The sequence below is a fragment of the Triticum urartu genome, chromosome 3 (genome assembly GCF_003073215.2).
Source record: "Triticum urartu cultivar G1812 chromosome 3, Tu2.1, whole genome shotgun sequence".
NCBI classification, from domain to species: Eukaryota; Viridiplantae; Streptophyta; class Magnoliopsida; order Poales; family Poaceae; genus Triticum; species Triticum urartu.
In genome coordinates this window covers 520,647,531-520,665,916 of record NC_053024.1, presented here as the reverse complement: position 1 = coordinate 520,665,916, position 18,386 = coordinate 520,647,531, and positions in this window count along the sequence as shown.

Below are 18,386 nucleotides of genomic sequence, written 5' to 3'. Positions count from 1 at the left end.
GACATTTTTATGCACTAAGTGAGTTTTCAATGCATTTATGTGCATAATTCAAATTTGAACTACATGCGCATGCTCCAGTGCATATAAACTAGTTGAAAAATCAAATCCGTGTCCTTGGGTGCATGCTTAGGTCCCATGCAAGAAATGGGAATGAATTTCAAACACCATGGCACCGTTGATTGCCGGCAAAACATTGAGATGCCTGGTTTTAAATTCTAGTAAAGCCAAAACCCGTCTGAAATTCATGAAACTTGGTATGCTATCATGGAGCAGCATCAACATGCCGTGGTAAAAATTTTGTCCCATTTGGGGCAGGTTTTGGTATATGCTTCTCACAAACCGGAGCTTCTCACGACAAGCATGATGGTTTCGGTAGGGAATGTCCCATCTTTGGGGACGAAACAATATCCATTGCCTCTTATTGCTTTCAATTTTTTTTCTCGTGTCAACATAGAACAACAGGAGTGTTGTGTGAATTTTTGTGATTTTTCGGGGTTCGTTTGGACATTTTTATGCATTAAGGGAGTTTTCAATGCATTTATGTGCATAATTCAAATTTGAACTACATGTGCATGCTCCAGTGCATATAAACTGGTTGAAAAATCAAATATGTGTCCTTGGGTGCATGCTTAGGTCCCATGCAAGAAATGGGAATGAATTTCAAACACCATGGCACCGTTGATTGCCGGCAAAACATTGAGATGCCTGGTTTTTGAATTCTAGTAAATCCAAAACCCGTCTGAAATTCATGAAACTTGGCATGCTATCATGGAGCGGCATCAACATGCCGTCGTAAAAAATTTATCCCATTTGGGGCAGGTTTGGGTATATGCTTCTCACAAACCGGAGCTTCTCACAACAAGCATGATGGTTTTCGGTAGGGAACGTCCCACCTTTGGGGACGAAACGATATTCATTGCCTCTTATTGCTTTCAAATTTTTGCTCATGTCAACATAGAACAACAGGAGTGTTGTGTGAATTTTTGTGATTTTTCGGGGTTCGTTTGGACATTTTATGCATTAACTGAGTTTTCAATGCATTTATGTGCATAATTCAAATTTGAACTACATGTGCATGCTCCAGTGCATATAAATTGGTTGAAAAATCAAATCTGTCTCCTTGGGTGCATGCTTGGGTCCCATGCAAGAAATGGGAATGAATTTCAAACACCAGGGCATCGTTGATTGCAGGCAAAACATTGAGATGCCTGGTTTTTAAATACTAGTAAATCCAAAACTCGTCTGAAATTCATGAAACTTGGCATGCTATCATGGAACGGCATCAATATGCCGTGGTACAAATTTTGTCCCATTTGGGGCAGGTTTGGGTCCATGCTTCTCACAAACCGGAGCTTCTCACAACAAGCATGATGGTTTTCGGTAGTGAATGTCCCACCTTTGGGGACGAAACGATATCCATTGCCTCTTATTGCTTTCAATTTTTTTCTCGTGTCAACATAGAGCAACGGGAGTGTTGTGTGAATTTTTGTGATTTTTCGGGGTTCGTTTGGACATTTTTATGCATTAACTGAGTTTTCAATGCATTTATGTGCATAATTCAAATTTGAACTACATGTGCATGCTCCAGTGCAAATAAATTGGTTTAAAAATCAAATCTATCTCCTTTGGTGCATGCTTAGGTCCCATGCACGAAATGGGAATGAATTTCAAACACCAGGGCACCGTTGATTGCCGGCAAAACATTGAGATGCCTGGTTTTTTAATTCTAGTAAATCTAAAACTCGTCTGAAATTCATGAAAGTTGGCATGCTATCATGGAAGGGCACCCGACATGCTGTGGTATTTTTCATGTCCATTTTGAGAGAAGGCGCACTCGAATAATGACAACCAACAAAGGGAGGTAATATTAGACTTAAACACGAGTTGTGCACGGCACGTGTATGTGGTCTTGTAGGATTAGGAGTTGTAAACCGAGGTTTGTACGTGTATATAAGTACACGCAGCCCGTGTAATCTATCTACCAGTGCAATAAAGAAAGACAAACAGGCTCGACACGAGCCTGCATGGCTATCAAATCAATTATCGTGTTTCGTCGTGTACGTGAGCTAGCTAGACAATCATACATGTCAATTGATTCTGACTAGAAGTGCTTGTGGGTGCTAGTACATGTCCAGGTGAAAGAATCGATCAGGAGCCAGCTAGTTTTGGGCTAGCTTTGCACTGCGGTGCATCTTGACGTAAAGTAACTTCGTCGAGTTCGTCAGCTAATTTTGTTTGTCATCGTTGTTTGATCGCCGGTCGTCACCGCCGTCGGAAAGTACTCGGTGTCGGGTCTGGGCCAACAATTGGTATCAGAGCAAGGTTGATCTTCTAGTAACGGAAGCTCATGTCAGACGACGAGAAGAACAAGCAGCTGGCGGAATACTCCGGTGCGGCTAAAGTAATTGTTGCTCCGGTGAGATCCGAGTATCCACGATTCGACCATAGGAACTTTGTGGTGTGGGCGACCATGATGGAGTGGGCGCTCGAGGCCAATGAGATCTGGGAAGCCGTCGACCCCAGCGGTGATGAGTACCTGAAGGGTGGTGCCTTGTATAGGAAGGATCACCAGGCTATCACGACCATCTGCTCGGTGATGCCGGTGGACGTGTAGCAGCATCTAATCTCGAAGACATCAGCGAAGGAGGCATGGGACATGCTCAAGACATTGCATCTAGGGCACTCGCGTGTGCGCGAGGCGAACTTGCAAACTTTGCTGAAAAGTTACGAGAATCTGAGGATGGGACAAGATGAGACGGTGGACGCCTTCGCAGCGAGGGTTGCCTCGATAGTAAACGGGATTCACGGTCTCGGAGATAAGTTGGAGGACATCTCCGTGGTTCGGCCTTTCCTACATGCCGCTCCAGCGCGCTACATGTCGATTGTGTCAGAGATCGAGCAGTGTGTTGATCTCAAGACTCTCACTTTGGATGATCTGGTTGGTCGCTTCAAGGCCCATGATGAGCGGATGAAACTGAGTTACGGTGATGCAAAAGAGGATGAGTACCTAATGCTAACGCGTGCTCAGTGGCAGGCAATGGTTTCCAAAGAGAACAATTTCGACGAGGCGTACGATAGCAGTGAAAAGTACCGTCCCGCAAAGGACACTGATGAACAATCGGAGAAGCCAAATAAGAAAAAGTTCGACAAGAGGAAGATCCGTTGTCACAACTGTAATCTTCTCGGGCACTTCAAGTCGGAGTGTAAGAATCCCCCGAAGGAGAAGGCGCACATGGCCCAGTTAGGTGATGAAAGTGACATGATGTTGATGTGTGAACTTGTGGACAAGGAGGATCCAGTTCTTCAAGTGTCGGCTAAAGAAATTGTCGCGCTCTGTAAAGAAAAAGTTCATTCTCAAGATCATGGTTCGGAAACTCGTGTAGATGCTATGGACGCGGGGGTGATTCCGAAAGTTATGTCGATGTTACAAGCATAAGTGCTAACTTTGCTGGAGCGGAAGCAGCAATTGCCGCGTCTGCTCGGCCGTGGAGAAAAAGCAACACCAACGTTGAGGGTGGTGTCTCGCCGAGTCGGCCGAAAGTATTGGCCGCAAGCATTCGAGCTCAAGGCATCATGGCGGATCGAGGCATATACCACCTAGCAGCCACCGTTGATGCAGACCGAGACTTCAAAGAAGCTGTGTGTGGTGGCTCAACAATAAAGCAAGACTCACGTTGTGGGCTAGAGGCCAGCCCAACAAAGGCTGTGGCTGGAAGGCCACAAGGAAGCCCAAGTGGGGCCGCACCGCATGATGGTGGGCAAAGAGATAGATCACGTGAGAAAGTACCTCAAGCTACAACATAGACACACCTGAAGGTTTGTCACGAGGCAGTGATGCATTAGCATCACTTGGTGGCCAGCCAGCAAGTATGTCCAGTATTCTGCCTGTCAAAATAGGAAGGCGAGCGGGAGCTGTTGGTGGCCTGGGTGGAGGAGCTCTAAGTGGTGGAACAGATGGATTTGGCTCATCGAGAGAAATTCCACTAGGCTGCAACCCAGGCATGAAGGCTATCCAGCGTGGCCCAGAGGGAGAAGGAGGCCAATCTGTGTTGGTGCCTAGTTCAAATGAAAAAGTCATGGATCTCAAGTGGGAGTTTAAGATCAAGAATGAAGCTGAAGGTGCGTGAGCACAAAGCGAGGCTAGTAGCAAAAGAGTACGTGCAAGAGAAAGGTGTGGACTTTGAAGAAGTGTTTGTTCCTGTTGAAAAGATGGAATCGGTGAGACTACTCATCGCTCTCGCGGTTCAGGAATCATGGAAGATACATCACATGGATGTAAAATCCATGTTTTCGAACGGCGAGTTAGAAGGAGACGTGTATGTGAATCAGCCACCGGGTTTCATCAAAGAGGGAGAAGAGCACAAGGTAATGAAGTTGCACAAAGTCTTGTATGGGCTACGACAAGACCCTCGGGCGTGGAACATCAAACTTGATCGGACGTTAATTTCTCTTGGATTTGAGAAAGCCCCGCAAGAGCATGCGATTTTCGAGAGAGGTGAAGGAAGGGATCGTCTACTAGTTGGCACCTACGTCGACGACCTGCTGATAACTGGAGTAGATGAAGAGTTGACTGCAAAGTTCAAGCTACAAATGAAGGAGCTTTTCAAGATGGATGATCTTGGTATTTTGATTTACTACCTCAGGATGGAGGAACATCAAAAGCCGGAGGGAATTACACTATGACAGGAGGCATATGCAAGGAAGGTACTTGAAAGCCGAAGAGAATCACACTCCTCCGCCCTCGCGTCCTCCTCTCCTTCCCGGTGGCCGCCTCCTCTCTCTATCGATGAGCCAGGCGCCGCCGCACCCGCCGGTGGCCTCGGCCGAGCGGGAGACGGCCGGAGCCGCCCGGGCCCCTCGTCGGGGTCGCCCCTCCCCGCTCCTCCTCTGTCTTGATCGGGACAGAGAGAGGAGGAGGAAGACGAGGCCCGTGCCCCCTCCTCCTGCCCGTGGACCCCGCCCGACCGCATGTGTAAGTGACCCCAGCCCCGGGCCCGCATTTTTTAAGTGGAAGCGTAATTCAAGAATACGTTTCACTTTTCCGAAAGCATATTCTTAGTCTGCTTTTGCCAAAACTGCGCTTTCCCTTTCAGGAAGCGTATTCTTCTCTTCTGTAGCTTAAAATACGTTTTCACTTTCCAGGAAACGTATTTTGCCGAAGGCGCTTTTAGTTTTTGCCTCCAGGGACTTGTTTGTTGAAGTTTTATTCACAGATTGGTCCCTGGTGTTCAACACCTCATAACTCCGCAACCGTAACTCCGATCGAGGTGAAACCAGCGCTCACTTCTTCGTCTCGTCGAGCCCGTTCTGTTGGTAATACTTTCATGATGTTTTTACATTCTGAAAATGACCATTTTTCCCTTACGCTTAATCATCCCCCTCCGAGAGAGAACGTTTTTCGACAATTCTTTCCGCGAGCTTCTCGCACTTCTTCCCGGTGAGTTCTTCCACCCAGGCAAGCCACACCCTCCATTTGCACGATTGCAATGCAGTGACATGGTTTATTTATTTGAACTTGTTTAAAATATTGCATTATCTATGTATGATTTGTTCATGGCATTTATCGGAGTATTGTTTTGATCTTGATATTGCTTGAAGTTCTAGGACTTATATTTTGATGATTATGTGAATAACATGTGCCTTTGGATTCTTAGTGGCTATTATGATTATTTGTCATGGTGATTGTGGACAAGATATTTTGGAGTATTATTTTGGATGTCATGTTGCCTTTGGATTATTAGTGGCTTTTATGATGGTATTATGCTTGCGATATTACTTTGGATATCATGTTGCCTTTGGATTATTAGTGGCTATTATGATTATTTCATGATGGTATCTGGTATTATTTTGGAGTATTACTTTGGATATCATGTTGCCTTTGGATTATTAGTGGCTAGTGTTATTTTCATTATGATGCTAGATGATATTATGTTTTGGAGTATGGAGATGATGCTTGCATGTGGATCATAGTTGGATAGTTAGTTCTTGATATTTGAGTAGTAGTATTATCGTTTGGATTCATCATGATAGCAGTGTTATGCTGTCCTCAGAGTATTTTGTCAAGACGATATTAAGCTTTGGATTATTTGTTGGATATTGCTAGGACTTGGATTATAGGTTGGTAGATGATATCGAAGTATCAGTTAATACTGTTATTTTGGGGATTAATTCCGTCATTAAGTTTGTCAAGTGCCACCGAACCGGGCTTTTCTAGTGCAACCACATTTGCCTTTTGTTGGGTTTCGTAGTAATTTCAAAAAAATTCCTACGCACACGCAAGATCATGTGATGCATAGCAACGAGAGGGGAGAGTGTTGTCTACGTACCCACGCAGACCGACTGCGGAAGCGTTGACACAACGTAGAGGAAGTAGTCGTACGTCTTCACGATCCAACCGATCAAGCACCGAAACTACGGCACCTCCGAGTTTGAGCACACGTTCAGCTCGATGACGATCCCCGGACTCCGATCCAGCAAAGTGTCGGGGAAGAGTTCCGTTAGAACGACGGCGTGGTGACGATCTTGATGCACTACAGCAGCAGGGCTTCGCCTAAACTCCGCTACAGTATTATCGAGGAATATGGTGGCTGGGGGCACCGCACACGGCTAAGGAATAGATCACGTGGATCAACTTGTGTCTTTTTGGGGTGCCTCTGCCTCAGTATATAAAGGAGCCAAGGGGGAGGGGGCCGCCGGCCAGGAGGAGGGCGCAGGAGGAGTCCTACTCCTCCCGAGAGTAGGACTCCCCCCCCCCAATCCTAGTTGGACTAGGATTCCCCGAGGGGGAAGGAGGGAGAGGGGGGCCGGCCACCTCTCCTAGTCCTAATAGGACTAGGGGAGGGGGGAGGCACGCGGCCACCCTGGGCTGCCCCTTTCCCCTTTCCACTAAAGCCCATTAAGGCCCATATGGCTCCCGGGGGGTTCCGGTAACCTCCCGGTACTCCGGTAAAATCCCGATTTCACCCGGAACACTTCCGATATCCAAACATAGGCTTCCAATATATCAATCTTTATGTCTCGACCATTTCGAGACTCCTCGTCATGTCCGTGATCACATCCGGGACTCCGAACAACCTTCGGTACATCAAAATGCATAAACTCATAATATAACTGTCATCGTAACCTTAAGCGTGCGGACCCTACGGGTTCGAGAACAATGTAGACATGACCGAGACATGTCTCCGGTCAATAACCAATAGCGGGACCTGGATGCCCATATTGGCTCCTACATATTCTACGAAGATCTTTATCGGTCAGACCGCATAACAACATACGTTGTTCCCTTTGTCATCGGTATGTTACTTGCTCGAGATTCGATCGTCGGTATCCAATACCTAGTTCAATCTCGTTACCGGTAAGTCTCTTTACTAGTTCTGTAATACATCATCCCGCAACTAACTCATTAGTTGCAATGCTTGCAAGGCTTATGTGATGTGCATTACCGAGAGGGCCCAGAGATACCTCTCCGACAATCGGAGTGACAAAACCTAATCTTGAAATATGCCAACCCAACATGTACCTTTGGAGACACCTGTAGTACTCCTTTATAATCACCCAGTTACGTTGTGACGTTTGGTAGTACCCAAAGTGTTCCTCCGGTAAACGGGAGTTGCATAATCTCATAGTTACAGGAACATGTATAAGTCATGAAGAAAGCAATAGCAACATACTAAACGATCGGGTGCTAAGATAATGGAATGGGTCATGTCAATCAGATCATTCTTTTAATGATGTGATCCCGTTAATCAAATAACAACTCATTGTTCATGGTTAGGAAACATAACCATCTTTGATTAACGAGCTAGTCAAGTAGAGGCATACTAGTGACACTTTGTTTGTCTATGTATTCACACATGTATTATGTTTCCGGTTAATACAATTCTAGCATGAATAATAAACATTTATCATGATTATAAGGAAATAAATAATAAGTTTATTATTGCCTCTAGGGCATATTTCCTTCAGTCTCCCACTTGCACTAGAGTCAATAATCTAGATTACACCGTAATGATTCTAACACCCATGGAGCCTTGGTGCTGATCATGTTTTGCTCGTGGAAGAGGCTTAGTCAACGGGTCTGCAACATTCAGATCCGTATGTATCTTGCAAATCTCTATGTCTCCCACCTGGACTAGATCCCGGATGGAATTGAAGCGTCTCTTGATGTGCTTGGTTCTCTTGTGAAATCTGGATTCCTTTGCCAAGGCAATTGCACCAGTATTTTCACAAAAGATTTTCATTGGACCCGATGCACTAGGTATGACACCTAGATCGGATATGAACTCCTTCATCCAGACTCCTTCGTTCGCTGCTTCCGAAGCAGCTATGTACTCCGCTTCACATGTAGATCCTGCTACGATGCTTTGTTTAGAACTACACCAACTGATAGCTCCACCGTTTAATGTAAACACGTATCCGGTTTGCGATTTAGAATCGTCCGGATCAGTGTCAAAGCTTGCATCAACGTAACCATTTACGACGTGCTATTTGTCACCTCCATATACGAGAAACATATCCTTAGTCCTTTTCAGGTATTTCAGGATGTTCTTGACCGCTGTCCAGTGATCCACTCCTGGATTACTTTGGTACCTCCCTGCTAGACTTCTAGCAAGGCACACATTGGGTCTGGTACACAGCATTGCATACATGATAGATCCTATGGCTGATGCATAGGGAACATCTTTCATATTCTCTCTATCTTCTGCAGTGGTCGGGCATTGAGTCTTACTCAATTTCATACCTTGTAACACAGGCAAGAATCCTTTCTTTGCTTGATCCATTTTGAACTTCTTCAAAAAAATTTCAAGGTATGTTGTTTGTGAAAGTCCAATTAAGCATTTTGATCTATCTCTATAGATCTTTATGCCTAATATGTAAGCAGCTTCACCGAGGTCTTTCATTGAAAAACTCTTATTCAAGTATCCCTTTATGCTATCCAGAAATTCTATATCATTTCCAATTAGTAATATGTCATCCACATATAATATCAGAAATGCTACAGAGCTCCCACTCACTTTCTTGTAAATACAGGCTTCTCCGAAAGTCTGTATAAAACCAAATGCTTTGATCACACTATCAAAGCGTTTATTCCAACTCCGAGAGGCTTGCACCAGTCCATAAATGGATCGCTGGAGCTTGCACACTTTGTTAGCTCCTTTTGGATCGACAAAACCTTCTGGTTGCCTCATATACAACTCTTCTTCCAGAAATCCATTCAGGAATGCAGTTTTGACATCCATTTGCCAAATTTCATAATCGTAAAATGCGGCAATTGCTAACATGATTCGGACGGACTTAAGCATCGCTACGGGTGAGAAAGTCTCATCGTAGTCAATCCCTTGAACTTGCCGAAAACCTTTCGCGACAAGTCGAGCTTTGTAGACAGTAATATTACCGTCAGCGTCAGTCTTCTTCTTGAAGATCCATTTATTCTCAATTGCTTGCCGATCATTGGGCAAGTCAACCAAAGTCCATACTTTGTTCTCATACATGGATCCCATCTCAGATTTCATGGCTTCAAGCCACTTTGCGGAATCTGGGCTCACCATCGCTTCTTCATAGTTCGTAGGTTCATCATGATCTAGTAGCATGACTTCTAGAACAGGATTACCGTACCACTCTGGCGCGGATCTCACTCTGGTTGATCTACGAGGTTCAGTAGTATCTTGATCTGAAGTTTCATGATCATTATCATTAGCTTCCTCACTAACTGGTGTAGGTGTCACTGGAACAGTTTTCTGTGATGTACTACTTTCCAGTAAGGGAGTAGGTACAGTTACCTCGTCAAGTTCTACTTTCCTCCCACTCACTTCTTTCAAGAGAAACTCCTTCTCTAGAAAGTTTCCGAATTTAGCAACAAAAGTCTTGCCTTCGGATCTGTGATAGAAGGTGTATCCAATAGTTTCCTTTGGATATCCTATGAAGACACATTTCTCCGATTTGGGTTCGAGCTTATCAGGTTGAAGCTTTTTCACATAAGCATCGCAGCCCCAAACTTTCAGAAACGACAACTTTGGTTTCTTGCCAAACCACAGTTCATAAGGCGTCGTCTCAACGGATTTTGATGGTGCCCTATTTAACGTGAATGCGGCCATCTCTAGAGCGTATCCCCAAAACGATAGCGGTAAATCAGTAAGAGACATCATAGATCGCACCATACCCAATAAAGTACGATTACGACGTTCGGACACACCATTACGCTGAGGTGTTCCGGGTGGCGTGAGTTGCGAAACTATTCCACAATTTTTCAAATGTACACCAAACTCGTAACTCAAATATTCTCCTCCACGATCAGATCGTAGAAACTTTATTTTCTTGTTACGATGATTTTCAACTTCACTCTGAAATTCCTTGAACTTTTCAAATGTTTCAGACTTATGTTTCATTAAGTAGATATACCCATATCTGCTTAAATCATCTATGAAGGTGAGAAAATAATGATATCCGCCACGAGCCTCAATATTCATCGGACCACATACATCTGTATGTATGATCTCCAACAAATCTGTTGCTCTCTCCATAGTTCCGGAGAACGGTGTTTTGGTCATCTTGCCCATGAGGCACGGTTCGCAAGTACCAAGTGATTCATAATCAAGTGGTTCCAAAAGTCCATCAGTATGGAGTTTCTTCATGCGCTTTACACCGATATGACCTAAACGGCAGTGCCACAAATAAGTTGCACTCTCATTATCAACTCTGCATCTTTTGGCTTCAACATTATGAATATGTGTGTTACTACTATCGAGATTCAATAAGAATAGACCACTCTTCAAGGGTGCATGACCATAAAAGATATTACTCATATAAATAGAACAACCATTATTCTCTGATTTAAATGAATAACCGTCTCGCATCAAACAAGATCCAGATATAATGTTCATGCTTAACGCTGGCACCAAATAACAATTATTTAGGTCTAATACTAATCCCGAAGGTAGATGTAGAGGTAGCGTGCCGACTGCGATCACATCGACTTTGGAACCGTTTCCCACGCGCATCGTCACCTCGTCCTTAACCAATCTTCGCTTAATCCGTAGTCCCTGTTTCGAGTTGCAAATATTAGCAACAGAACCAGTATCAAATACCCAGGTGCTACTGCGAGCATTAGTAAGGTACACATCAACAACATGTATATCACATATACCTTTGTTCACCTTGCCATCCTTCTTATCCGCCAAATACTTGGGGCAGTTCCGCTTCCAGTGACCAGTCTGCTTGCAATAGAAGCACTCAGTTTCAGGCTTAGGTCCAGGTTTGGGTTTCTTCTCTTGAGTAGCAACTTGCTTGCCATTCTTTTTGAAGTTCCCCTTCTTCTTCCCTTTGCCCTTTTTCTTGAAACTAGTGGTCTTGTTGACCATCAACACTTGATGCTCCTTCTTGATTTCTACCTCCGCAGCTTTCAGCATCGCGAAGAGCTCGGGAATAGTCTTATTCATCCCCTTGCATATTATAGTTCATCACGAAGCTCTTGTAGCTTGGTGGCAGTGATTGAAGAATTCTGTCAATGACGCAATCATCTGGAAGATTAACTCCCAATTGAATCAAGTGATTATTATACCCAGACATTTTGAGTATATGCTCACTGACAGAACTGTTCTCCTCCATCTTGCAGCTATAGAACTTATTGGAGACTTCATATCTCTCAATCCGGGCATTTGCTTGAAATATTAACTTCAACTCCTGGAACATCTCATATGCTCCATGACGTTCAAAACGTCGTTGAAGTCCCGATTCTAAGCCGTAAAGCATGGCACACTGAACTATCGAGTAGTCATCAGCTTTGCTCTGCCAGACGTTCATAACATCCGGCGTTGCTCCTGCAGCAGGCCTGGCACCCAGCGGTGCTTCCAGGACGTAATTCTTCTGTGCAGCAATGAGGATAATCCTCAAGTTACGGACCCAGTCCATGTAATTGCTACCATCATCTTTCAACTTTGCTTTCTCAAGGAACGCATTAAAATTCAACGGAACAACAGCACGAGCCATATATCTACAATCAAACATAAACAAGCAAGACACTAATCAGGTACTAAGTTTCATGATAGATTTAAGTTCAGTTAATCAAATTAATTAAAGAACTCCCACTTAGATAGACATCCCTCTAATCCTCTAAGTGATTACGTGATCCAAATCAACTAAACCATAACCGATCATCACGTGAGATGGAGTAGTTTTCAATGGTGAACATCGTTATGTTGATCATATCTACTATATGATTCACGCTCGACCTTTCGGTCTCCGTGTTCCGAGGCCATATCTGTATATGCTTGGCTCGTCAAGTATAACCTGAGTATTCCGCGTGTGCAACTGTTTTGCACCCGTTGTATTTGAACGTAGAACCTATCACACCCGATCATCACGTGGTGTCTCAGCACGAAGAACTTTCACAACGGTGCATACTCAGGGAGAACACTTCTTGATAATTTAGTGAGAGATCATCTTATAATGCTACCGTCAATCAAAGCAAGATAAGATGCATAAAAGGATAAACATCACATGCAAACAATATAAGTGATATGATATGGCCATCATCATCTCGTGCTTGTGATCTCCATCTCCGAAGCACCGTCGTGATCACCATCGTCACCGGCGTGACACCTTGATCTCCATCGTAGCATCGTTGTCGTCTCGCCAAGCTTGTGCTTCCACGACTATCACTACCGTTTAGTAATAAAGTAAAGCATTACATCGCGATTTCATTGCATACAATAAAACGACAACCATAAGGCTCCTGCCAGTTGCCGATAACTCGGTTACAAAACATGATCATCTCATACAATAAAATTCAGCATCATGTCTTGACCATATCACATCACAACATGCCCTGCAAAAACAAGTTAGACGTCCTCTACTTTGTTGTTGCAAGTTTTACGTGGCTGCTACGGGCTTAAGCAAGAACCAATCTCACCTACGCATCAAAACCACAACGATAGTTTGTCAAATAGACTCCGTTTTAACCTTCACAAGGACCAGGCGTAGCCATACTTGGTTCAACTAAAGTTGGAGAGACAGTCGCGCCGCAAGCCACCTATGTGCAAAGCACGCCGGGGGAACCGGTCTCGCGTAAGCGTACGCGTCCAACAATGCCGCCGAACCAAAGTATGACATGCTGGTAGGCAGTATGACTTATATCGCCCACAACTCACTTGTGTTCTACTCGTGCATATAACATCAACATAAATAACCTAGGCTCGGATGCCACTGTTGGGTTTCGTAGTAATTTCAAAAAAATTCCTACGCACACGCAAGATCATGTGATGCATAGCAACGAGAGGGGAGAGTGTTGTCTACGTACCCACGCAGACCGACTGCGGAAGCGTTGACACAACGTAGAGGAAGTAGTCGTACGTCTTCACGATCCAACCGATCAAGCACCGAAACTACGGCACCTCCGAGTTCGAGCACACGTTCAGCTCGATGATGATCCCCGGACTCCGATCCAGCAAAGTGTCGGGGAAGAGTTCCGTCAGCACGACGGCGTGGTGACGATCTTGATGCACTACAGCAGCAGGGCTTCGCCTAAACTCCGCTACAGTATTATCGAGGAATATGGTGGCTGGGGGCACCGCACACGGCTAAGGAATAGATCACGTGGATCAACTTGTGTCTTTCTGGGGTGCCTCTGCCTCAGTATATAAAGGAGCCAAGAGGGAGGGGGGCGCCGGCCAGGAGGAGGGCGCAGGAGGAGTCCTACTACTCCCGGGAGTAGGACTCCCCCCCAATCCTAGTTGGACTAGGATTCCCCGAGGGGGAAAGAGGGAGAGGGGGGCCGGCCACCTCTCCTAGTCCTAATAGGACTAGGGGAGGGGGGAGGCGCGCGACCACCTTGGGCTGCCCCTTTCTCCTTTCCACTAAAGCCCATTAAGGCCCATATGGCTCCCGGGGGGTTCCGGTAACCTCCCGGTACTCCGGTAAAATCCCGATTTCACCCGGAACACTTCCGATATCCAAACATAGGCTTCCAATATATCAATCTTTATGTCTCGACCATTTCGAGACTCCTCGTCATGTCCGTGATCACATCCGGGACTCCGAACAACCTTCGGTATATCAAAATGCATAAACTCATAATATAACTGTCATCGTAACCTTAAGCGTGCGGACCCTACGGGTTCGAGAACAATGTAGACATGACCGAGACATGTCTCCGGTCAATAACCAATAGCGAGACCTGGATTCCCATATTGGCTCCTACATATTCCACGAAGATCTTTATCGGTCAGACCGCATAACAACATACGTTGTTCCCTTTGTCATCGGTATGTTACTTGCCCGAGATTCGATCGTCGGTATCCAATACCTAGTTCAATCCCGTTACCGGTAAGTCTCTTTACTTGTTCTGTAATACATCATCCCGCAACTAACTCATTAGTTGCAATGCTTGCAAGGCTTATGTGATGTGCATTACCGAGAGGGCCCAGAGATACCTCTCCGACAATCGGAGTGACAACCTAATCTCGAAATATGCCAACCCAACATGTACCTTTGGAGACACCTGTAGTACTCCTTTATAATCACCCAGTTACGTTGTGACGTTTGGTAGTACCCAAAGTGTTCCTCCGGTAAACGGGAGTTGCATAATCTCATAGTTACAGGAACATGTATAAGTCATGAAGAAAGCAATAGCAACATACTAAAAGATCGGGTGCTAAGCTAATGGAATGGGTCATGTCAATCAGATCATTCTTTTAATGATGTGATCCCGTTAATCAAATAACAACTCATTGTTCATGGTTAGGAAACATAACCATCTTTGATTAACGAGCTAGTCAAGTCGAGGCATACTAGTGACACTTTGTTTGTCTATGTATTCACACATGTATTATGTTTCCGGTTAATACAATTCTAGCATGAATAATAAACATTTATCATGATTATAAGGAAATAAATAATAACTTTATTATTGCCTCTAGGGCATATTTCCTTCACCTTTATGGGAAGGCCCTAATGCGATGATATTGTCATGCCTCTCGCCGGTGCCTCCAACGAGGGAAGGTTATGCGCTGGCGCTACCCTATTCAGGTAGGACGGCATAAGCCTTGTGTACCCGTTGTTGTGATTGGTATACCTTTGTCCCCATTTGGGACCGTTTATGTTTTGGCCACGACGGTGGTCGTTGGTTTCTTTGGTAGATACGAGGCCACCCAGGATAACCCAGTGGGGAGTGAGTCGGAGTGGCCGGAAGAGTGTCATGGCAGTAGATCGGTTTTGTCGGAACGCCGTTGGTCCACCCGAATGGGAGTGCGAGGCCATGGGTTCCGTGGTGTGGGTAAAGTGTTTTACCTCTACAGAGTGTGTATTTGAATCTATCGATAGCCGCGTCCTCGGTCATGGGCATGGGTTCGTACTAGGTCACTCCGTTCGATCAACACTCACATGATGGAATGACTTATAGGTGATTTATATGTTGATATTTTGAGCAGTACAGATTGGCAGGATGTTGATGATGATGTTGAGACCAAGTGTTGGTCATGGTAGTGATCCCCGGAAAGATCACCGTTTGAGACCAAGTGTTGGTCATGGTAATGATCGCCGGAAAGATCACCGTTTGAGACCAAGTGTTGGTCATGGTTGTGATCGCCGGAAAGATCACCGTTTGGTTTTGATCACGAGGTGATCGAGATGGTATATTGCTTGGCCGGTTAGCCAAGAGAGATATGGTTATGGAGATCTGAGATGGTGATTTATCAGTATTGTATCAGTTTCATTCCATGTTTAGTAGTTGCTTCATCATGGTAGTTGTTAATTAATTAACATGTTAATGGTATGTATTGTCTTGCCTTGATATTTATGGTTGTTGTGAGCTTGCAAGTACATTCAATGTATTGACCTGGCGTGTCATGCCAGATTGCAGGTGATGCCATGATTGCTTGAATGCTTGTCAAGGTTGCCATGCGTGCGAGCTAGAACGTGTCCCAGTCAGAGTCCCTACGGAGTGGAGTTCACCACCTTCGTCGTCGTTCCGCTGCTAGAAGTATTGCCCTGCTACGAGTTGTTCCGCTGCTAGCATAGAGCAAGTGTAGTATCACAGGCGTAGTGTCGCCATGCTGATGTGCTTCTTTGTAACATTAGACCCTTGTATTATTATTCTTGTAATAAGAGCTGATTTGTTCTATGTCAAGCAGTGCCGTATTCCAGAGACTTCTCCTCGATCTCTGGGCTGGAGTACGGGACGTTCCAGTTTCTTTGAGCCGGGGTGCCACAGGCTTGGTATCAGAGTAGGTCTGGCTGTAGGACGCCCTAGTCAGCGCGAGCGGTAGAAACCGGTAGAAATTGGTAGTTTAAAGTTTGGCTTGTTTATTGCATTTGGTTGCTGCATTTATTTGTTGCACACCATGCATATAGCTTTAGTATTTGTTGCTAACGGTTTATCTGGTGAGTGTAGCTCGCATCGGCTTGGATCCACTACAGCTCAGCCTTTGCATTTCTCCAGTTTTCTTTTCTTTCTTGTTCTTCAGTGTTTGGTGTCATTTCTTTCCCAGCAGAGTGATGCCAAGTGATTCCGACACTGTTTGCAAAACTGGTGCTCAGGTATCTCGCCGATATCCTCCTTTCAGCCCCGCCTATCGTTTCGGTGATGGACATGCTTCTATCCCGAATAGCTCTTTTATTCTGTCGTGTTGGCAACCCTTAATGATCTTAGTTATCAAGAAAGGGCAATGTCAGCAGCCTTAGTTTTCCCCCGCTATCCTATTCCATGGACGAGTACGGATCTTTTTCCGTCCGCTTAATAATAATGTGGTTGCGACCTTCGTGTCCCATTACAGGTTTATCGAGTGTGTCCTCGCCTCCGAGCTAGTCCAGGTTGCTACCTGGCTAAGATATCACTTGGTGTAGCGCTGTTTACACCAATTCTTCCACACATTTATTCGTCCTCGTGCACACTGTCACAACATGCTAGATCGTAGAACCAGAGATCCCGCGAGATTTGTGTGCTTAAGTAGGCATGCATATTGTGTGACTAGCAGTAATATGTGACACTGATTGTGTGTGAATTGATTGTTGTTGTGTGCTTGAGTTTTCTTTGGCTTCTTTGTTTTGGGTCCCGGTGTTACATTATTCCCCTATAAAGAGTTTCTCATAAACCGACACCAGATCCGAAGAATCAGCAAGGAGTTCAAATATTTGGAAACTCAGCTAAATAGAATGGAATTCTCAACCGACTGCAGTGAAATGGGGAATATCTGATTTTGAGGTTGATAATCAATTTTTTATTAGTGTGCACTCCTCACAACAGTACTGATAACTCAAGTCTACATCAGTACAAAACCCTCACATCAGTAATAATCAAGTCCGCAACAAGACAAGTCAGGTGCAAGCTCAACGATATATTTTCAGTCAAAGGTATGGATCATATACAAAATTTTGGCTCAGCGATGCATGCTGCTTGAAATATGTTATCATCCGAAATAAAGTCAGAAGGTGATATGCTCAAGGAAGGCAGTCAAACAAATTTTTCTCATGCAAATAATCAGCCACCGAATATTATGGGTGTGTGTGTGTGTGTGGATTTCAGTCTGCATATCATAGTATGAAGCTTTGGATGTAAGAAACTCAGTATTCTTTCACACGCTGTCGGAAGAAATTTATGATGCAAGGCTCCTTGATTTTCCTCAGCTTGATATGTCCACAATTTCCGGTCCAAGATACCCGGTCTTTCTCAGCAAGATACCTCGGCAAAAGCTTCTGATAGACGGAAAATGAATCCTTCTCGACAAGCAACCTGAGGAGAGCTTCTCAAGTACGGAAACCCAGGTTCTCCTGCACAGTACTCATGTCAAGCTTCGGTTGTAAGCTATCGAGGCTTCTTCTGCACGCTACCCAGACAAAAGCTTCGAGCTGAAGTTAACGAGCCTTCCTCGGCAAGCTACACGAATGGATTTTCTCTACAGTTCAAGGATCAGATTTGCATTAATTTTGTCAGAGGTACAATGCAGTCAAAACATATGCCTACCGCAAGGATTGAGTGTTCGGTGGCATATTCTTCTTATACATATGGTGAGCATGCATCCCCAACCATATCAGTCACTCATACGAGGTACGGGAAGGATCCAACAAATATACCTAAGGAAAGTAAGGATCCCCCAAACTCATGAATCGTGCAAATGAAGATAAGCAGAGATACACATCTTATGTAATTATAAGAATTGACAAGATCTGGGGATGACATCACCGAATCAACAGTCTTGAAAGTGGTCATCAAGGTCATTATTCCCGCAACTAACAAGGAGATGCCTTAAAACCTTGTCACCTTCTTATATGATTGGCCTCAACAACGAGCTCTGTACCACTACAAGTCCCGATTATATGTCATATATGTGCGGAACCAGGTCAGAAAACAGGCACAAAGGAATAATGTCAATAATATTGCACTAACCATAACCATG